The following is a 17,209-nucleotide window of genomic DNA, read 5'->3' as shown; positions in this document are numbered from 1 at the left end:
ATGCTACCAACTGAGCCATGGCCGACACTAAACTTTGCTTCTAAAGATTTAATGGCATCTTCCCAATCTTTGCTCCAGAGTTTTCCCTCCCTTAACATTTTATCCAGGTTATTGTATAGGTTCCACAGCCCGAGATATTTAAATGGAGAAAAATCACAACGTCCTGCAGTACAGAGTGACCTGGGGTTCCTTGTGCATGAAACACAAAAAGTGAGTAAGCAGGTACAGCAATTAATCAGGAAGGCAAATGGAATGTTGGCCTTTATTGCAAGGGAGATAGAGTATAAAAGCAGAGAAGTCCTGCTACAACTGTACAGGGTATTGGTGAGGCCACACCTGGAGTACTGCGTACAGTTTTGGTCTCCGTATTTAAGGAAGGATATATTTGCATTGGAGGCTGTTCAGAGAAGGTTCACGGTTGATTCCGGAGATGAGGGGGTTGACTTATGAGAATAGGTTGAGTAGGTTGGGCCTATACACACTGGAGTTCAGAAGAATGAGAGGTGATCTTATTGAAACATAAGATAATGAGAGGGCTCGACAAAGTGGATGCAGATAGGATATTTCCACTCGTAGGGGAACCTAAAACTAGGGGACATAGTCTTAGAGTAAGGTGTTATGTATGGAGGAAGAGTCAGACTGAACACTGTGAACTCAAAGTAAAGTGTGACAGTCTTTTATTGCAGGTCTCCAGAGTACCTCTCCAACCTGTGAAGCCTCTTTAAATACCTGGGATCCCTTGGGATGCCAGGGGATTATGGGATCCCTTGGGACTCCAGGGGATGAGCCCTCTGGTGGCTGTACAGAGTAAATACAAGTCCACATATATAACAACACTCCCCCCCCTCCCAAAGTCAATAGTGTAACTATTTACAATGTGAGTCGATCTGTGGCCCTTCTTGCCCTGGTTGATTGTCTCGGTGTGAATGTTGGTATTGTTGAATCATTTGTTGGGCCCTCGCTGGGCTGCTGTGCAGCTGGCCTTGCTGGGTTGAATGGTGTGTTGGGCCCTGCAGTGGATGATGGGTTCTGCTTCGTGGTCAACCGTGGTACCAGTTGCCACTGGTGTGTATGTTGGGGGATCAAAAAAGGTAGGATCCAAGGTGGGTTGCTCAGGATAGTCCGTGAATCTGAGTTTGATTTGGTCCAAGTGTTTCCGGTGAATGAGTCCATTTAAAAGTTTGACCCGAAACACCCTGCTCCCCTCTTTGGCCACGACAGTGCCGGGAAGCCACTTGGGATTTTGTCCATAATTTAATACAAATACAGGATCATTGATTTCAATCTCGCGTGACACATTTGCGCTATCATGGTATGTACTTTATTGAAGCCGCCTGCTCTCTACCTGTTCATGTAGATCAGGGTGAACTAACGAGAGCCTTGTCTTAAGTGCTCTTTTCATGAGCAGTTTAGCAGGTGGGATCCCAGTGAGTGAGTGGGGTCTCATGCAGTAGCTAAGCAGGACTCGGGATAGGCGAGTCTGCAATGAGTCTTCAGTTACCCTCTTCAAGCCTTGCTTGATGGTTTGCACTGCTGTCTTTGCCTGACCATTGGATGCTGGTTTAAATGGAGCAGATGTGACATGTTTGATCCCATTACGGGTCATGAATTCTTTGAATTCAGCACTGGTAAAACATGGCCCGTTGTCGCTCACCAGGACATCGGGTAAGCCGTGAGTGGCAAACATGGCACGCAGGCTTTCAGTAGTGGCAGCAGACATGCTTGCCGACATTATCTCACATTCAATGCACTTGGAGTATGCGTCTACAACCACAAGGAACATTTTACCCAAGAACAGGCCTGCAAAGTCGACGTGTACCCTAGACCACAGTTTGGAGGGCCAAGACCATAAACTTAGCGGCGCCTCCCTGGGTGTATTGCTTAACTGCGAGTATGTATTACATCTGTGAACGCAGGACTCTAAGTCCACATCGATACCGGGCCACCACACATGGGATCTGGCTATCGCTTTCATCATTACGATGCTGGGTGGGTACTGTGGAGGTCATTGATGAAGGTGTCTCTGCCCTTCTTGGGGACCACTACTCTATTGCCCCACAGAAGGCAGTCTGCGTGTATAGACATTTCATCTTTGCGCCGCTGGAACGGCTTAATCTCTTCCTGCATTTCCATTGGGACACTGGACCAGCTCCCGTGAAGCACACAGCTTTTGACTAGAGATAATAAGGGGTCCTGGCTTGTCCAGGTTTTGATCTGCCGGGCAGTGATGGGTGATTGCTCACTCTCAAGTGCTTCCATAACCATGGCTAGATCTGCGGGCTGTGCCATTTCCACCCCCGTGGTGGGCAATGGCAGACGACTGTGAGCATCGGCGCAGTTTACTGTGCCTGGCCTGTGGCGGATGGCGTAGTTGTATGCGGACAACGTGAGCGCCCATCTCTGGATGCGGACCGATGCGTTGGTATTTATCCCTTTAATCTCGGAAAACAGGGATATAAGTGGCTATAGTGAGTTTCCAATTCGAATTTTAGCCCAAACAGGTATTGATGCATTTTCTTTACCCCATAGACACACGCTAACGCTTGTTTTTCAATCATGCTGTAGGCTCTCTCAGCCTTAAACAGACTCCTGGATGCATAAGCAACCGGTTACAGTTTCCCAAAATCATTAGCTTGTTGCAATACACACCCGATGCCATATGATGACGTATCACATGCTAGTACAAAACGTTTACATGGATCATACAACACAAGCAATTTGTTTGAGCATAACAATTTTCTCGCTTTTACAAAGACATTTTCTTGGCTTTTGCCCCAAACCCATTCGCCCCCTTTTCGTAGTAAGACATGTAGTGGTTCTAGCAGTGTGCTGAGACCCGGTAAGAAGTTACCAAAGTAGTTCAAGAGTCCCAGAAACGACCGCAGCTCCGTCACATTCTGTGGCCTCGGTGCATTCTCAATTGCCTCTGTCTTCGCGTTAGTGGGCCTGATGCCGTCTGCCGCAATCCTCCTTCCCAAGAACTCCAGTCAGGCACCAGGAAAACACACTTCGAGTGTTTTAACCTGAGCCCCACACAGTTGAGTTGACTAAGAACTTCCTCCAGGTTCTGCAGGTGCTCGACTGTGTTCCGACCTGTGCCCAAGATGTCGTCCTGGAAGACCACGGTGTGCGGGACCGACTTCAGTAAACTTTCCATGTTTCCCTGGAATATCGCCACTGTTGATCGGATTCCAAATGGGCATCTGTTATAAACAAAAAGACCTTTGTGCGTGTTGATGCAGGTGAGGGCCTTCGATGATTCCTCCAGTTCATGTAGGCTGAAGTCAGATCCAGCTTCGTGAACGTCTTTCCTCCCGCCAGCATTGCAAAGAGGTCGTCGGCCTTCGGTAGTGGGTATTGGTCCTACAGGGAGAAATGATTGATAGTTACTTTGTAATCGCCACAGATTCTGACGGTGCCATCTCCCTTGAGGACTGGAACAATAGGACTGGCCCACTCGTTGAACTCGATCGGTGAAGTGATGCCCTCTCTTTGCAGTCGGTCTAGCTCGATCTCTACCCTTTCTCTCATCACTGCTCTCGCCTGGGTCGCGCCCCCGGAATTAGGTGGATCTGCACTTTTGCTCCTTGGAATTTCCTGATGCCTGGTTCGAACAGCGAAGGAAATTTGTTTAAGACCTGGGCACACCAAGTGTCATCAGTGGGCGATAGTGCTCGGACGTCGTCCCAGTTCCAGCGTATCTTTCCCAGCCAGCTCCTGCTGAGCAGCGTTGGACCATCGCCCGGTACCACCCAAACTGGTTGCTTGTGCACCGTTCCATTGTAGGAGACCTTTACGGTAGCACTGCCGATTACAGGAATCAGTTCTTTAGTGTAAGTTCTTAGTTTTGTGCGAACTGGAGTTGAGACTGGCCTTGAGGCCTTGTTGCACCACAACCTTTCGAAAGTCTTTTTGCCCATGATGGACTGGCTCGCGCCCATGTCCAGCTCCATTGACACCGGGAGTCCATTTAGTTCAACATTCAGCAGTATCGGGGGACAATTTGTGGTGAATGTGTGCACCCCATGTACCTCTGCCTCCTCTATCTGAGGCTCTGGTTTGTCGTGATCCTCCATGGATCTGTCCTCCTCTGCAACATGGTGGTTTGCAGGTTTAACAGACTTTGCAGCTCGCCTGCACACTCATTGTAGGTGTCTCATTGTTCCACAGCCCTTGCAAACGTATCCTTTGAATAGGCATGAATGGAAATGATGATCACCCCCACAGCGCCAACAAGGTGTTAATGGCCTTGCATTCATCACCCTTGATGGTGGACTCTTGAGTCATCTGCCGACATGCAGCTGAAGGTATGTGTGACCTGCCCTGTATGTTATGATTCGAAAACAACACCACTTTGTTCACAGAATTTGTAGCAACACTTGTGTGCTGAGAGATTTGCTTTGTATTGTCATTGGTGGCAATGAACGCCTGGGCTATCGCTATGGCCTTACAAGGTTGGGGTCTCTACAGTCAAAAGTTTGCGAAGTATGGTTTCCTGGCCAATGCCAAGTACGAAAAAGTCTCTGAGCATGTGCTCCAAATGTCCTTCAAATTCGCAATGTCATGCAAGGCGTCTTAGCTCGGCGACATAACTCGCCACTTCCTGACCTTCAGATCTTTTGTAGGTGTAGAACCGGTACCCCGCTATCAGAACACTTTCCTTCGGGTTCAAATGCTCTCGGACCAGTGTGCACAAATAGTCGTACGATTTCTCCGTGGGTTTCACTAGAGTGAGCAGATTCTTCATGAGGCCATACATTGGTGCCCCACAGACGGTGAGGAGGATTGCCCTTCGTTTGGCAGCGCTCTCTTCACCATCTAGCTCGTTGGCCACGAAGTATTGGTCGAGTCTCTCCACAAAAGTTTCCCAATCATCCCCCTCCGAGAATTTCTCCAGGATGCCCACTGTTCTCTGCATCTTTGGGTTCGCTATCTGTATCTCGTCGCCAGTTGTTGTGTATGGAGAAAGAGTCAGACTGAACACTGTGAGCTCAAAGAAAAGTGTGACCGTAGTCTTTTATTGCAGGTCTCCAGAGTGCCTCTCCAACCTGTGAAGCCTCCTTAAATATCTGTGCTCCCAGGGGACTATGGGATCACTTGGGAGTCCAGGGGATGAGCCCTCTGGTGGCTGTACAGCGTAAATACAAGTATTCATATAGAACATAAGGGGCCGCCCATTTAAAACTGAGATGAGTAGAAATTTCTTCTGAGGGTTGTAAATCTATGGAATTCTCGCCCCGGAGAGCTGTGGAAGCTGGGTCATTCAAAGGCGGAGATAGACAGATCTTTGAGGGTAAGGGAGTAAAGGATCATGGGAGTGGGCAGGGAAGTGGAACTGAGTCCATGATCAGATCAGCCATGATCTTATTGAATGGCGGAGCAGGATCGAGGGGCTAAATGGCCTACTCCTGCTCCTATTTCGTATGCTCTTATATAAAGCCAGGTGTGCCCAGGAAATTGGAATCCTTAGGCAGCTGATCATATTCTTACTTTGAGAGCAGTCTTTTGTAGCAGCTTGCCCACTCTTCACAAGTGGAAGTGTATTGTGCCTTTAGAACAAAGCATATTTCTGTCACTTGACACTGGAGCTCGAAGAACTTTACTCAGCTCATTTTGTATGGAGCCATCCTCAGTTGCAAGTACCTACGAGGAGGCAGAAAAGTCTGATACTTTAATGCTGGCACTTGTAGGGAAACCTACTCGTGACAGCAGCAAAGAAAAATCAACCATCTCTTGACTGTGGTAAGGAATCACCATCCACTCAAGAGTTGTGGCTAGTTTTGCTCCAAAACTACTGAAGATACAATATAAATATACTGCTCCATCATAGTCTCTTCGCCAACATATTTATTTCCTTTGCCTCGAGTCCTTGTGCTTAAATTCAACAAAAAAACAATTTACTGGTAAGCAATAAATCCACGGTTTATTTAGCGAGATATACGCAATGTAATTACCCATACTGACTTTCTTTATTTCAGTATTTGTCGAGCTATTACAAGGTACAAGTAGCAACAAATGCATGTGCACTTCTGCTCAAACAGTTCATAATGGCCTGTATTTGGGATCAGTATGATGTGGTACTCTGAGTACGCCATCACACCGCCTTTGCAATTGACCGCAAGTTCTGCACGCGCTAAATGCTGAACTTGCGATCGGTCAAGATCCGAATAGACGGATGATCCACTGCAACTTTCAAGTCCTCATTGAAATGATGTGCTGGCAAGTTAGGCTAATTGGCCACCTATTATGTTGGAAAATTTTACGGCTGGTGCAAACAGGCGAGGAGCCTGCTTACACAGTGCAAGGGAAATGGGGGAGGGGATGCTAAAATTGTTTAATAATTAAAAACGAATACGTAAAAGAGCCTATCAGGCAGCTGCAAAGGCTCGATTTGAGAGATAAGAACGTTTTAATCATTCTTTAAATCTTGGACTCTTCCAATAAAGAACTGTATTTACTCCAAAATATTCCCTGTGCTTTTTAAAGCCAAGTACTGTATAGGTACTTGTCAAATAAATAGAATTAGTATCACCATCTAATTTACAAGTTCTTGTGTCGAGTTGAAATGTTTCCTGATTGGCTAGTGATAGGCGCACCGCCCCATGTGATCCCATAGCTACAATGGTGCGCTCTCAGGATCCGAGGGCCTCGTCATCATAGGCAGTCCCTCGCAATCGAGGAAGGCTTCCTTCCACTCCAAAAGTGAGTTCTCAGGTGACTGTACAGTCCAATATGGGAATTACAGTCTCTGTCACAGGTGGGACAGTCAGTCGTTGAGGGAAAGGGTGGGTGGGGAGTCTGGTTTGCCGCACGCTCCTTCCGCTGCCTGTGGTTGATTTCTGCATGCTCTCAGCGACGAGACTCGAGGTGCTCAGCGCTCTCCCGGAGGCTTTTCCTCCACTTAGGCCGGTCTTGGGCCAGGGATTTTCAGGTGCTGGTGGGGATGTTGCGCACAACTCCAAAACAACTTCTTGAAGCAGGGCGCGCAGCAGGAAAGTGGCGATTCTGTTCGGTGCCGTACTCCTTAGCTATGCCCCCCACCACAAATTCAGGGCCAATATTTTGAAGTTTGGATTGCTTATAATGCAATAGACATTTTGTTGTGAAGAAAGTGGAAAAATCTATGGGTGGATGTTTCTTATTCTCAACAGCCCGAGCCGACGTGGGAGAGATGTTTTGGGCATGTATCCTGGTCAGATAGGCCGTGTACACATTGCCTGTTCACAGGGGAATAGGTAAGGCAACCCACATGTGTACACATCGTCCGAAGAAAGCTACAGAATTGATCCTCTTCAGATTGTGGCAATGCATTTAGTGCCCTCCTGATAAATCAAAGTTGTTACTGCAATGAAAAAAATGTAATTACTGAACATTTTTTAACTAAATTACCTAAATAACACAGCAAGGCAGGAATTTTGCATTTGAAACAAATGATAAGATCAATTATATTTAAAGACTTTGAATTAAGAGTAGACTCTAATAGTAGAACAGGGAACAGCGTGATCTAGAATAATGCCTCTCTTCTGGGATCCAATTTTGATTTCAGCACAGACAGAAAGGATGAATATCTATCTCTTAGGGCAATTAAGAGCAAGTGAAGTGAGCTTGAACAAGGCCTAAGGCACAAACTACCTATAATTCAGCACTAATGGGACAATTTCCTCAATTAAGCCATTACGAATGATGTGGAAACTGGAATTTGTGCAAGTGTATTGGGTAATGCTGCACATTGTTGCCAAGGAAATTCTGAACTGTATTTGATACCTATTTATGTCAGGCTTCATTATAACAATTTCCAGCAATAGTTTATAATATATGTACTCCTCAATAGAATTTGTTGTTGTTGTAGGGATTAAGGTAGACCTCAGCAACAGATATCACTGATCCAAAAGTGAAATACTGCAGATACTGGAATCAGAAATAAAAACAGAGAATGCTGGAAATCTCAGCGGGTCAGGTAGCATCTGTGGAGAGAAAAACAGTTAATGTTTCGGGTCAACGACTCTTCGTCAGAACTATCGAATATTCAAAAAGACCACATTCTTAAGGGCTGAAAGGGAGAGGGGAAGAAAGAACAAAAGGGAAGGTCTGTGATAGGGTGGAAAGCAGGAGGGATTAGAGACACAAAAGGGATGATGGCTGAATTGACTGGGTTTATTCCTAAACTCGAGTCCCAGGCTTGTCCTACCTCAGGCCTCCAACACAGTTAAGATTTCAGAATGAAATGTTAATTTTAAATGCTTAGTTTCTACAACTTTCAGTGACTTCCTCTTAAATGGTTAGAATTCTTTCCACTTAACCTCTGAGTTGGTCCCGCCTACATTGTCTTGGATCTGATTGTGGACTTTTCGAACCACTTGACTGATATCCTGTGGTTAGCAGTGACCAGTCAGAAGGCAAAGAAATCCAACAGTCATATCGAAGATACAAGAAGTTTGCTGACCACGATCCTAACAATTACACCAGTGTTGCCCCTTCTGGTGTTTTCTGGGTCATTAGGAGGGCACATTTGTATGCGGTTGACAGGCACCCACATCACTACAGGTGCACCTCAGGCACCCACCGGCTCCAAGCTGTCGTTTGGCTCCCATGGAAACCCCATACAGCCCCCCTCCTCCCCGCCTCCCCATACACCTTTAGCCCCATGTAAGAGGGTCTTGAGACTAAAATGTAAAAAGGATTTCCACATCTTCAAGGGTCCAAGCCATTTGTTACATGTTATATAGAGGTTACAGCAGAAAAACAGGCCATTTGGCCCAAACCAATGTTTATGCTCATGAGCCTCCCCCCACCCTACTTCACCTGATTCCATCAGCATGTCCTTCTATTCCTTTCTCCCTCATACTTGCCTAGGCTTCCTTTAAATACATCTACACTAAATTTCCCTTGCCTAGACTCCTGATAAAGGACCCATCTACATCCTTTAGGAGGCTAGTAGACCTCATCTGACTTAGCATCCCAGCCTCCTGTATTAGGTCTTAGGGAATGAAGCTGGAGCAGGTGGATGGGGTATCAGTGGGAGAGCATTTAAGTGCTAGTGATATAATACAATTATATTTAAGGTAGATATGGAAAAAGACAAGAATAGACCAGGAATAAAAGTTCTAAATTGGGGAAAAGCCAACTTTTCTAAGCCATGAGGTGATTTGGCCATTATGGACTGGAAACAGCTACTTGAAGGTAAATCAGTGTCAGAGCAGTGGGAGGCATTCAAGGAGGAGATCCGTAGGGTTCAGGTCAAATATGCGCCCTTAAAGAAAAAGGGAGGGACTAACAAATCTAGAACCCCCTGAATATCGAGGGACATCCAGGGTAGGATGAAGAAAAAAAGGGAGGCTTATGATAGATATTGAGGGCTAAATATTGTAGACTCTCTGGAGGAGTATAGAAAGTGCAGGGGTGAAATTAAAAAGGATATTAGGAAAGCAAAGAGAAAGCATGAAAAATTCTTGGCAAGTAACATCAAGGAAAACCCAAAGATGTTTTATAAGTATATTAAGAGCAAGAGGATAACTAAAGAAAGGGTAGGGCCTATTAGAGACCATGAGGGTAATGTGTGTGTGGAGGCGGAAGATGTGGGTATGGTTCTTAATGAATACTTTGCGTGTTTTCACAAAAGAGAGGGGCGATGCAGACATTAAATCGAGAAATGGGAAATATTAGAAGAAATAAAGAGAGAGAGGAGGTATTAAGGGGTTTAGCAGCTGTGAAAGTGGATAAGTCCCCAGGCCTGATGAAATGTATCCCAGGCGGTTAAGTGAAGCAAAAGAGGAAATAGAAGAGGTTTTGGCCATCATTTCCAATCGTCTCTGGCTTCAGGTGTGGTGCCAGCGGACTGCTAATGTGGTACCTTTATTTAAGAAGGGAGAAAGGGGTAGACTCAGTAATTATAGGACAGTCAGCCTAAATTTAGTGGTGGGAAAATTATTGGAAAAAATCCTGAAGGACAGGATAAATCTTTATCGAGAAAGACACAGATTAATCAAGGACAGTCAGTGTTATGTCCTTACACACTACTGCAAATCAACACGAGGCACATACTGGAGACAAGGTCACTCTGTGACCTGTACCTTTATTCACAGGACCAAGAAGTGATGACCCTGCGTGGGACCTCCCTTTATATACCTGGATGACCAGGTGAAGAGTGTCTCCCACTAGTTCACCTCCTGTGGTCAAGATGTGCATTTCTCAGGTGTATAGAGTGTACAGTGTTGTTACATAAAGGTTACAGTAATGTGAGGTTACAAACGTGAAATCACCTCCCCCCAACGTCTTTGGGTCAAAGATTGAGTCTTTCAGGTGGTCGACGCTCTCTCGTGGAGCGCCGCAGTTGGGGCTCTGGTTGTTGAGCCTCGGCATGCGTCTTTGTCACCTGTGGTGATTCCAGTTCGTCCGGGCTGGCCGCAGGGACTGTGCATGCTGCTGACGGTTCTTGTTGCTCGTTCACTGGTGGTGGTGTGGGCAGCATCTCATGATCTTCCTCAGGTTCCTCAGTGTCCATGCTGAACCTTTTTTTTTTACTTGGTCCAGATGCTTGCGGCATATCTGCCCATTGTTGAGTCTGACCACTATGACCCTATTCCCCTCTTTACCAATTACAGTACCCTCGAACCACTTGGGTCCCACAGCGTGATTAAGAGCAAATACAGGGTCATCGATTTCTATCCATCTTTCCTTTGAGTTACGGTCGTGACACTCATTTTGGGACTGCCCTCAACAATGTCTGACAAGACTGGATGAATGAGGCACAGCAGAGTTTTTAGTGTATGTTTCATGAGTAGTTCCGCTGGCGGGACTCCCGTGAGCAAGTGCGGTCGGGACCTGTAGGCTAGCAGGAGGCGCGATAGACGGTATTGAAGGGAGGGTCCTTGAATCCAGAGCATGCCTTGCTTTACGATTTGGACCGCACGTTCCGCCTGGCCATTGGAAGCCGGCTTGAACGGCGCTGTCCTGACATGTTTGATGCCATTACCCGATATGAACTCCCGGAATTCATAGCTAGTGAAACACGGGCCGTTGTCGCTAACTAGGATGTCCGGCAAGCCGTGGGTCGCGAAACTGTACGCAGACGCTCCACGGTGATGGATGTTGTGCACGAATTCAATATGAAGCACTCGATCCATTTCGAGTACGCATCAACAACAATGAGGAACATTGTTCCCATGAACGGGCCCGTGTAGTCTACGTGAATACGTTACCATGGCTGGGTGGGCCAGGGTCACGGGCTGAGTGGGGCCTCCCTGGGGGCATTGCCCAGCTAGGCACACGTCGAGCACCTGTGAACGCATTGTTCCAGGTCTGCATCAATTCCCGGCCACCATACATGTAACCGGGCAATGGCCTTCATAAGCACGATGCCCGGGTGCTCGCTGTGGAGTTCCCCGATGAATGCATCCCTACCCTTCTGGGGCATGACGACCCGGCTGCCCCATAGTAGGCAGTCGGCTTGGATGGAGAGTTCATCCATTCGTCTGTGAAACGGTCTGACCTCTTCAGGGCATGCTCCGTGTGCAGGCGCCCAATCCCCAGTCAGGACACATTTCTTAATCAGAGATAGGAGGGGATCTCTGTTTGTCCAGGTTTTGATCTGGTGGGCTGTGATGGGGGAGCCTGCGCTGTCAAAGGCATCGACAGCCATGACCAACTCAGCGCTTTGCTCCGCTGCCCCCTCAGTGGCGGCCAGTGGAAGCCTGCTGAGCACGTCAGCGCAATTTTCGGTGCCTTCCCGAAATAGTTCAAGAGTCCCAGAAATGAACGCAACTCTGATGTGTTGTCGGGCCTGGGCGCGCGATTGATCGCCTTTGTTTTGGATTCGGTGGGCCGGATCCCGTCTGCGGCAACCGTCCTGCCCAAAAACTCGACCTCTGGGGCCAAAAACACACGCTTGGACATCTTTAGTCGCAGGCCTACCCGGTCCAGTCGGCGTAGCACCTCCTCCAGGTTGTGGAGGTGTTCCTCGGTGTCTCGACCCGCACTAAGGATGTCGTCCTGAAATACGATTGTCCCGGGGGTGGATTTTAGCAGGCTTTCCATGTTCCTCTGAATGATAGCGGCTGCTGAACAAATGCCAAACGGACACCTGTTGTTGACAAACAGCCCCTTGTGCGTGGTGATGGTGGTCAGTAGCTTGGATTCTTCGGCCAGTTCCTGGGTCATGTAGGCCGAAGTGAGGTCCAACTTGGTGAACAGCTTGCTGCCTGCCAGCATGGCAAAAAGATCCTCCACTCTCGGAAGCGGGTATTGATCCTGAAGGGACCTTGTAGTCTCCACAGATCCTGACCGAGCCATTCGTTTTTAGGACAGGGACGATGGGGCTAGCCCAGTTGCTGAATTCAACGGGCGAAATTATACCCTCTCTTAGCAACCTGTCCAACTCACTCTCAATTTTCTCCCGCATCACATACGGCATAGCTCTGGCTTTGTGGTGCACTGGTGTGGCGTCTGGGGTGATGCGTATCCTTACTTTGGTGCCTTTGAAAGTCCCAACGCCAGGTTGAAATAATGACTCGAACTTTAGTAGGACCTGTGAGCATGAACTTCGCTCCACAGATGAAATGGCATGCACATCCCCTTATTTCCAGTTCATCTCGGCGAGCCAGCTCCTCCCCAAAAGCGCGGGACCATTTCCCGGGACAATCCAGAGTGGCAGCCGGTTCTGCGATCCATTTTGCACTGCCTAGCACTGGGATGATCTCTTTGGTGTACGTCCGTAATTGCGTGTCAATTAGTTTGGGTCTGCTAGCTCTGAGTGGCCACAGTTTCTCGAATTGTTGAACAGTCATAAGTGACTGGCTGGCTCCTGTGTCCAGCTCCATGCGTATCGGAATGCCGTTTAACAATACTCTCATCATCATAGCTGATGTATTTGTGTATGAGCAGTGGATGTTTGCCACCTGGACCCGCTGAACTTCAGCGTCTATTGCTGTGTCCCAGGCATACCCCTGCCTTGCAGAACCCTCTTGTGGTTCATCCATTTCGTAAACCAGCCTCGCTGTGGGCTTCCTGCACATCCTGGCTAAATGTCCACTCAAGTTACAATTTCTGCAGCTGAATTGTTGAAACCGGCAGGTCTTCGCAGCATGTTTTCCCCCGCACCTCCAGCATGAGCTGAGATTGTTGTGAACAAAAGAGCTGTTACCAGGCATTCCTCTCTGATTGTCTCTTTGATTAATCTTGAGCACTCTGTTTGTGGGTGTCAATGATCCCATCCCGGGATATATTGTCCCTTGTGATGGTGTAAATGTCCGTTCAACCTGCCATTGTCTCTGTTGAGTACCCACCCAAGAGTCTGTTACTGCCTGGTTGGTGTCGAATTGCCCTTGCCTGCCTGCGGGGTTCTGAGTCTCGTTTACCATGTTAACTCCCTGCTCCATCGCTACGTTGGGAGCAGAGTTGCATGCATATATGATCTTGGTTTCCTCCTCCCCCGCCACGAAGGTTTGAGCCATCAACGCCGCTGCTTCCAAGGTCAAGTCCTTGCCTCAATTAGCTTCCTAAAAATCCCGGCATGACCAATGCCCTCAATGAAGAAATCCCGGAACATCTCCCCCCTGCAGGCGTCTGGGAACTTAGAGGCTGGTCAAGCGCCGAAGGTTCGCAACGAAGTCCGGTATGCTCTGCCCTTCCTGACGTCGGTGTGTATAGAATCGGTGTCAGGCCATGTGTATACTACTCGCCGGTTTGAGGTGCTCACCGATCAGTTTGCTGAGCTCCTCGAAGGTCTTGTCCGCCGGATTCTCGGGTGCGAGGTCTTTCATCAGTGCGTCTTAGATCCACAGCTGATCAGTAGATGCGCCCTTCGCTTGTCAGCCGCTGCCGCTCCCAGCCAGTCCTTCGTGACAAAGCTCTGCTGGAGCCTCTCAACGAAATTGTCCCAGTCCTCACCAACACAGTACCGTTCCTCCGTGCTACTAGTGGCCATTCTCTTGAGTCGTTGATTCCCGTTTCTCATCGCCAAATGTTGTGTCCTTACACACTACAGCAAATCCAACACAAGGCACATACTGGAGACAAGGTCACTCTGTGACCTGTACCTTTATTCACAGGACCAAGTGATGACCCTGCGTGGGACCTCCCTTTATATACCTGGATGACCAGGTGAGGAGTGCCTCCCACAAGTTCACCCCCTGTAGTCAAGGTGTGCATTTCTCAGGTGTATACAGTGTACAGTGTTGTTACATAAAGGTTAGTTATGAGGTTATAAACATGACAGTCAGCACAGATGTGTTATGGGAAAATCATGACTAACTTTGAGGAGGTAACCAGGAGGGTCGATGAAGGCAAAGTGTATGATGTAGTGTATATGGATTTTAGCAAAGCTATTGATAAGGTCCCACATGGCAGACTGATCACAAAAGTAAAAGCCCATGGGATTCAGGGCAAAGTGGCAAGTTGGATCCAAAATTGGCTGAGAGGCAGGAAGCAAAGGGTAATGGTCGATGGCTGTTTTTGTAACTGGAAGGATGTTTCCAGTAGGGTTCCGCAGGGCTCAGTACTAGGTCTCTTGCTTTTTGTGATATACATCAATGATCTAGACTTGAATATAGGGGGCAGGATTAAGAAGTTTGCAGATAATACAAAAATAGGTTGTGTGGTTGATAATGAAGAAAGCAAGCTGCGGACTGCAGGAAGATATCAATCAATTGGTCAGATGGGCAGAACAGTGGCAAATGGAATTTAATCCTGAGAAGTGTGAGGTAATGCATTTGGGGAGGGCTAACAAGGAAAGGGAATACACATTAAATGGTAGGATACTGAGAAGTGTAGAGAAACAAAGGGACCTTGGAGTGCATGTCCACAGATCCCTAAAAGTAGGCCAGGTAGATAAGCTGGTTTAGAAGGCATGCGGAATGCTTGCCTTTATTAACCAAGATATAGAATACAAGAGGTTGGGGGGGGGGGGGGTTATGCTTGAACTGTATAAAACACTGGCTAGGCCACAGCTGGAGTACTGCGTGCAGTTTTAGTCACCACAGTACAGCAAAGACGTGATTGCAATGAAGAGGGTACTGAGGAGATTTACGAGGATGTTGCCGGGAGTGGAGAATCTAAGCTATGAGGATAGATTAGATAGTCTCTGTTCCAATGAAAACAAATCCAGCCTGAGGGGAGACCTCATTGATGTGTATAAAATTATGAGGGGCCTAGATATAGTGGATTGAAAGGGCCTATTTCCCATAGAGGGGTCAACAACCAGGGGGCATAAGTTTAAAGTGGTAGAAGATTTAGAAGGGATTTGAGGGGAAATTTCATCATGCAGATGGTTGTGGGGGTCTGGAACTCACTCCCTGAAAGGCAGAAACCCTCATCACATTTAAAAAGTACTTGGCTGTGCACCTGAAGTGCCATAACCTGCAGGGTTACAGACCTAGAGCTGGAAAGTGGGATTAGGCTGGATAGCCTCTTTTTGGCTGGCATGGACGCAATGGGCCAAAATGGCCTCCTTCTGTGCTGTAAACTTCCATGGTTCTATGTCAGGTCCTCCCAGGAGAGGGAATCTCAGCCCCCAGCCCCATCTCCTCTGACATGACTAACGTTGTAAGTGACAGATGGAGGCTCTATGACTGGCAAAGCTGGACAGAATTTCTCAACCACGGCTGATACTCGGCTCATTCAGCCCTTTTCCCAGGCAGTTCTATCGGATTTCCGCTGGAAATTTTGCGACAGGAAAGAAAGTTAATTATGGGTCAATTTTTAATACTAGTAGAAATAGAATTATCCAAAGATTTGAAAAAAGTAACGTAAACAGTAGCAAAGTGTGATTTTAGTGCTAACAAAATGAATTTTTCAGAATTTGAATTAAGCAAGTTTGAATTAAGAGTCGACTCCATTAACTAGTTAGTTTCCAGTCAACACCATATAGAAGTTAGCTCAATAAAATATTCCATTATTCAGATAAACACTGGAAAGCCGAACTCCAAAAGTTTCCAAAGCCAAACTGTACTAAAGATGACTAAAAAAATGATTAAGACAGGGAAGATAGACTATGAAAGTAAATAGCACGAAATATAAAAACAGATAGCAAGAGTTTGTATAGGTATATAAAAAGGAAAGAAGAGTGGCTAAAGTAAATGTTGGTCCCTCAGAGGATGAGACCGGGGAATTAGTAATGGGGAACATGAAGATGGCAGAAACTCTGAACAAATATTTTGTATCAGTCTTTACAGTAGAGGACACTAACAATATCCCAACAGTGGATAGTCAAGGGGCAATGGGGGGGGGGGAAAGAAGAGAGAACTTAACACAATCACAATGACTAAGGAGGTGGTACTCAGTAAAATAATGGGACTAAAGGCAGATAAATCCCCTGGACCTGATACCTTGCATCCTAGGGTCTTGAGAAGTAGCGGCAGGGATAGTGGATGCATTGGTTGTAATTTATCAAAATTCCCTGGATTCTGGGGAGGTCCCAGCAGATTGGAAAACTGCAAATGTAACTTCCCTATTTAAAAAAGGAGGCAGACAAAAAGCAGGAAACTACAGACCAGTTAGCCTAACCTCTGGTTGGGAAAATGTTGGAGTCCATTATTAAAGAAGCAGTAGCAGGACATTTGAAAAATCATAATTCAGTCAGGCAGAGTCAGCATGGATTTATGAAGGGGAAGTCATGTTTGACAAATTTGCTGGCAATCTTTGAGGATGTAGCAAAAAGGGTGGATAAAGGGGAACCAGTGGATATGGCGTGGTGCATTTGGACTTCGAGAAGGCATTTGACAAGGTGCCACATAAAAGGTTACTGCACAAGATAAAAGTTCATGGGGTTGGGGGTAATATATCAACGTGAATAGAGGCTTGGCTAAAGAATAGAAAACAGAGTCGGGATAAATGGTTCATTCTCGGGTTGGCAATCATTAACTAGTGGGGTGCCGTAGGGATCAGTGCTGGGACCCCAACTATTTACAATCTATATTAATGACTTGGAAGAGAGTGTAACGTAGCCAAGTTTACTGATGATACAAAGATGGGAGGAAATGCAATGCGTGAGGACACAAAAAATCTGCAAAAGAACATAGACAGGCTAAGTGAGTGGGCAAAAACTTGGCAGATGGAGTATTATTTGGAAAGTGTGAGGTCATGCACTTCGGCAGAAAAAAAAATCAGAAAGTTATTATTTAAATGGAGAAAAATTGCAAAGTGCTGCAGTTCAGCGGGACCTGGTGGGTACTTGTGCATGAAACACAAACTGTTATTTATGCAGGTACAGCAAGGC

Source organism: Pristiophorus japonicus, chromosome 9 (assembly GCF_044704955.1).
Source record: "Pristiophorus japonicus isolate sPriJap1 chromosome 9, sPriJap1.hap1, whole genome shotgun sequence".
Lineage (NCBI taxonomy): Eukaryota > Metazoa > Chordata > Chondrichthyes > Pristiophoridae > Pristiophorus > Pristiophorus japonicus.
Note: the sequence above shows the minus strand (reverse complement) of the source record.